This window comes from Panicum virgatum, chromosome 9N (genome assembly GCF_016808335.1).
Source record: "Panicum virgatum strain AP13 chromosome 9N, P.virgatum_v5, whole genome shotgun sequence".
Taxonomy (NCBI): Eukaryota; Viridiplantae; Streptophyta; class Magnoliopsida; order Poales; family Poaceae; genus Panicum; species Panicum virgatum.
This window is the reverse complement of record NC_053153.1, coordinates 39,489,236-39,494,970: the sequence shown is the minus strand read 5'-3', so window position 1 is coordinate 39,494,970 and position 5,735 is coordinate 39,489,236. Positions and strand designations below refer to the sequence as shown.

Below are 5,735 nucleotides of genomic sequence, written 5' to 3'. Positions count from 1 at the left end.
ACATTTTTCTCATAATTCTAAAATTTTTCCAACATTTATTTTCTTCACAGGGAAATTATTATAAAAGAAAATAGATTGGTTGATTTTTCTAAATTAAATAAGGATGTTTGGTTTGGTTTGTATTCATGCTGCAATGCATTGTTTTATTACTTGTCGTTCATTTTGAGTTTGAATTCCTGAATTCTAATTTGATTTGAATGTGTTTGTTCTTTTCAAGAAAATGCAAATCCATTTTTTTTCCTCTCCTTGTTTTCAGCCCAGAAGGCCCAACACATCTTCACACTCTCTCTTTCTCTTTTCTTTCCCGCAGGTCCATGAACTCCCACCGACAGCCCGTTACCCCTTTGTCCCGGCCCAATTACGCGGCCCACCTTCTCCCTCCGGCCCGGCCCATCCCGGCCTCCCCCTCCCACAGCCCACCGACAGGCGGGGCCCGCCTGTCGGGGTCGCCACCGACCTCGTGACGGAGCCGGACTCCCGGTGGAGTCCGAACCCGGCCACGCGCGCGCCGCCGCGGCCTCTCATGGCCCGCACGACAAGACGTCCTCCTCGGCCCCTATAAATAGCGCCCCCTAGACCTCCTTGAGCCCCAAACCGCAGCTGAAGCCCTCGCTTCGCGAAACCCTAGCCCTAGCCGCCGCCTTGCTCGAGCTCTCGGAGCTCACCGCCGCGCCGCCGTTCCACCGCCTCCGTGTGGACTTTGGGCTGCTCAGGAGTTTCACCTTGTGGTAAGGAAGCTCGCCGTCCGTTTTTCCCCTCCCTCTCGATCTCCTTCACCGGGTTTAGCACACCGGAGCTCCGCCTTGCCGCTCCGCCGTCGCGCGCGCCCTCCGCCGCCTCCACATGTCACACAGACCTCGCCATCGAGTTCGCGAGGCCGTACTCGTTCTCCCCGTCCGCGCCGCGCGTCGAATCCACGCCGAACGACCATTTTCGGTCTATGCCGGCGATGCGCCGCCGCCTTAGCTAGCCGCCGCCGCTCGCCCCGATCGATCCTAGCCGTTCGATCTAGATCGGGTGGTCAAGATTAAATCTAAACCTAGTAAAAAAACCAGGGTACCGGTCAACCCTAACGTTTTACAAAAGAGACCCTCGGTTTATTCAAAACCAACCTGCCGTCCTGCTCTGTTCAAAAATAATTTTGTTTAAGTCCTTTTATTTGCAGAAAACACCCTGCATTTTTACAAAATAGAACCCGCCGTCCTTAGAGCATAGTTTTTCTAGCTAGCCCTCTAGTTTAGGGTTTATTTATGTTTTAGCCCCTGGTTTCTTTAGATCTAGCCCCTGGAAGCTCTGTTTCTTCACAAATAAGCCCCTGAAACCGTTTTAGCCATAACTTCTTCGTTTTAGCTCCGTTTTCATCGATTCTTGCGCCCACGTGATCCTTGCAACGTGTGCAATAGCTCTATCGTCATGTTACCCTTTGTGAGCACACTTTGCTGTGTCTTGCAAGTCTTTTCTTCTAGCCTTCATGTCCATAGTTAATTGCGACTAGATCCCTGAAGCACCGTTTAGTCTATAGAATTGCCATTTTAGCTTTGTTTTCCGTGTTTCTTGCGCTCTCGTAACCATAGCAGCGAACCCTATCCTTTAGTACGTTCTTTTAAAGCCTTTCTTTTGTTATGGTGTAATGTTCTTAGTTGTATTTTTTTGTTTGTTTTGTATGGTTGCTTGTTGATTGCTCCGAGTAGAAGGGTCGCTGTTTGAAGATTGAAGATCAAGAGTTCCAAGTGAGCAAAAGCTGAAGAGCAGTAAGAGTAGCTTTTCGTTGGAGAAAGCCAAGTGACCCTAACCATACTTCTATCTATGCTTTATTTACAAGAATGCTTGATTTAATTAGAACATGGAGAACCACCCAAGAAAACCGTACAACCATAATACTACATGGCTCTGGTCTTGGCTAAGTAATTAGATGATCTATATGTTGTGCCTGGGGCGTTTGATTGATGGATTTTGGGTTATCGATATTTGAGGAGCGGGTGAAGGAAACTTCGTCTTCTGAGGTACCGCAGAAAGTAAGGGACCAGTGCGTACATATAGTGATTCTTTGTAAAGACCTCATAGCGTCCCTATGCAATCACACCTCAGAAGTGCGGTATTGTGACTGATCAGCACATATGCGTGGTTGGGTTCAAAGTTCTTCGGAACTTTTATGCGAATTGTGGTGAAAGTGTACATCTTCTGCAGAGTGTAAAACTGATATATCAGTCGTGCTCACGGTCAAGAGCGTCTTGGACCCTCACATGATTAATAAACTTAAAGATGGATTTAAATCATTTTCTGGTTATTTTTTGTGGCCTTGCTGAGTACCAACCATAAGTGTACTCACCCTTGCTTATTGCTGCTCAGAAGGAGAAAGTTGTGGTGAAATCTTTTGAAGATGTTGCTGAGTTCTAGTCGTACGCAACCCCCAGTCGATTGCCTGTGAAGTTTGGAGTCTCCGTTTCCGGGATAAGCTGTAAACTCTGATAGTGTTTTAGTTGTTGTTTTTCTCATTTTCGTGATACTGTACTGATTAATTCACTTATAATGTCTATATATATATGAAACTTGATCCTGACATATATATATATATATATATATGCATTCGGTTTTGTCGAGTGTGACACACACTGCTGTTGCATATCCCTACGAAAATTATACCAAACGGTACGGAAAGACATACTGCGCTCAAAAAAGTTTGAATCCAACAGCCGCCAAAAGTAGCCTACCTCTCACCGGGCATATTTTGTGCCTCGTCTCTTATTTTAAGCAAACCTTATCCTCTCATTCTTCACCACGCGCACACTCTTCTCTCCAGTCTTCACTCTCTCAGATTCCGGCAAGGCTTTGGCCCTCTCTTCTCTCCTGAGATCCCGGCGGGCCTCCGAGGCAAGCGGCGCTGTTGAATTCGTGGCGCGAGCTCGCGCAGCAGTGTACGAGGCAGAGCGGAGCTAGTGGTGCCATGCGGATCTAGCGGCTCACCCCAGCGGCATCGGCGACCTCACGCGTCGGAGCAACATTCGCTCCGCCCTGGCAAGCGAGTGGTGTGGTGGTCGAAGGCAAGAGATCCGCCGCTACTGCTCGCATGCAGGTATGCAGTCACCATGTGTTCGTTAATATGTCTTGTAGGTGTTCAGGGTTCAATAAGATTTGGTCAATTAAGTTTGGATTCCGGGCATCTGAACAGGTATGCGGCTGTGGGAATTACTTCCGGTTTGCAATTGAGGAGCGCAAGTGCTTCGGAATTTCGGATGCAGCGGAACAAGCAATGCAAGTTTACAGATGTTTTTTACTTCATGCGCCAATAGAGAGATTGAAGTCTGTGCTGTCCAAGTTAGCTCAATAATCTTGTGGTGCTGTAGGGATGTTATGTTGGAGATGTAGACTGTAACATATGAACAACATCATGTAGGTTTGTGCGACAATATTTTTAGTAGTTGATGACCATTCATGCTTGTATTCTAATAATGCAAGTCCAAAATTGTATGAATCAATGAATGTCAATTGGATGGAGCCAGTGCTTATTATTAATTTCACGCATGTTTTTCGAAAAGAGAATTTCGCATGCATGAAGAACTAAATTAAGTCTATTTGTAAAACTTTTTTAGAAATGGGTGTAACTTTTCGCGACGAATCCAGTGACGGTAATTAATCGATGATTGGCTATAGTAATGCTACAGTAACCATCCTCTAATCGCGCGATCAAAGGCTTTATTAGATTCTTCAAGGTCTCTAGTGCGGGGGTTCTTGAGTTGGTTTTGTAAATTGACTTTGTTTGACACTGTAATTAGCAGTCAAAATATCACTATTTATTATCATACTAAAATCTTAGCGCCAACCAAACAAGGCCTATCGTGGAAGACCACCCGAAGCAGACGGTGCCTGCAAAACAATGATTATGTCTTGACACTCATTCTGGAATCTGGTGACCTATGCCTGCATGACTAAACTAGTGTTAATTTCGATCGACCGAACACAAATATCTCATTTAAGTATATAGTCACAATTTTGCATAATGCATCCATTATATAAACTCGCTCCACCCCACTTCATTATCTTTTTAGAAAAAAATTACCGGATACATCCGTAAACTTACACAGCCACTTATTACAACGTTTAAGAAAAAACAGCACAACTGATCTCTAAAACAGACAAAGAACTACTGCAAACGATAGTTTTGCTTCCACCCTCCCTTGACTAGCTCCATAGCAATGATTTCTATATTTTTTGCTCATCTCGGAAAGTGTGTTCTTAGTGTGCTCGTCACGCTACAACTGCGCCCAGTACCGTAACCAGTACGTTCCCCTGAAGATATCCTGCAAAATCGAATTAACTTTGCATTTGTTAAAAATAATTATATAATTTATATAAAACTCGCTCCACTCCACCTTATTATCTAATACAATCTATTTTAACATACTCAAATACACTTTATGTCAAAATTCAATTCATAAAACTCATTTCACTTCAAATCATTAGCAAGATGAGATGGGAGTGCACGCTGTGCTGCGCCGCCGTCCTGTTCCGCGGGATGGCCAGCGAGGCGGAGGCTACTAGGCTCGACTGGTAGTCTGCCCTATCCACCTCATCTCCCTTGTTTTTTTCTCACAGGCACATCCTCTAGAAACAACTCCATCGCTGGATATTGGGCCATGCATTTCTGGGATCCACTTTTCAGCGAGGCAGAGGCAGCACATGGCTGGCGCGCTGATTGAAATAGCAGGAAGTGGTGGCCGGCATCCCGTTTTGCCCAACCACCGCTAGCTTCAGTTCCTTCAGCCAAGGAAACTGACAGTAGGGTCACTAACTCCTTGTTTAGATGCAAAATTCAAAATTCCAAAACTATCATATTGAATGAGAATTTTACATATATGAAGTAGTAAATATAGATAAAATAAAAAATAAATTGCATAGTTTGCTTGTAAATTAGGAGACGAATCTAATGAGCCTAATTAGACTATAATTAGACACTAAATTACTACAGTAATTAGGCTCATTAGATTCATCTCGAAGTTTACAGACGAGTTTTACAATTAATTTTATAATTAGTCTATGTTTAGTACTTCAAATGTTAAAATATTTTTTTAAAAAAAATTTACAGCATGTATCTAATGAGACCTAAATAAATGGTCCACCCGTTCGTTTCAGCCCCTGTTCAGGTCTACATCACACTACTGCTCCATGATCTGACCTCTCCTTGTTTTTTTAGCGTCAGCAGCAAAGAATTGAAAATGACGTGGCACGCTGGAGCACGCGCCGTAGCCGCAAAACTCTCTCGTGCGTGGAAGAGGCACCTACCTGATGTACCTTCTTTTAAAAACTCTATTCCATGCTTAGGCTGTCTCCAACAGCGTAGGCATAAGGTGACACGTACCCAAAATAGGTCATCACAGTGTTTTATCCTTCAAAGAACAGCCTCCAACAGAGTAGGCAAATACAAGACCCATTTTGCGTCGCCTCCGACGCGGGAGGCAGTTATGCGTCGCCTCCGACGCGAGACGCAAATGCCTCCGAGCTCGCCAGCGCACCGCTGGCGGCGCGCTCGCACCACCCGCACCACCCTCCCGCCTCCCGCGTCAAGCTCGCCTGCACGCGCCCCATTCGAGCTCCTCCCCAGCCCGGCGGCCCCTCTGGGCTCGGTCGATGACGTCCCCTCTGCGGGGCGGCGGGCGTTGCGGGGCGCGGAGGCGGAGCACCGCGGCGGGTGTGGAGGCGGAGCGCGGGGGCACGTGCGGCGGCGAAGCGCCGCGGCG

At 46.1% G+C, this 5,735-nt stretch overlaps 1 long non-coding RNA gene across 1 annotated transcript; it reads left to right on the top strand.

Moving 5' to 3' along the window:
- Positions 1-2,705: 2,705 nt before the first annotated feature.
- On the top strand, positions 2,706-3,513 carry LOC120687198. The gene is made up of 2 exons (XR_005680653.1): positions 2,706-3,073; positions 3,170-3,513. It is a non-coding gene; the product is annotated as an uncharacterized LOC120687198 (long non-coding RNA).
- Positions 3,514-5,735: the final 2,222 nt, after the last annotated feature.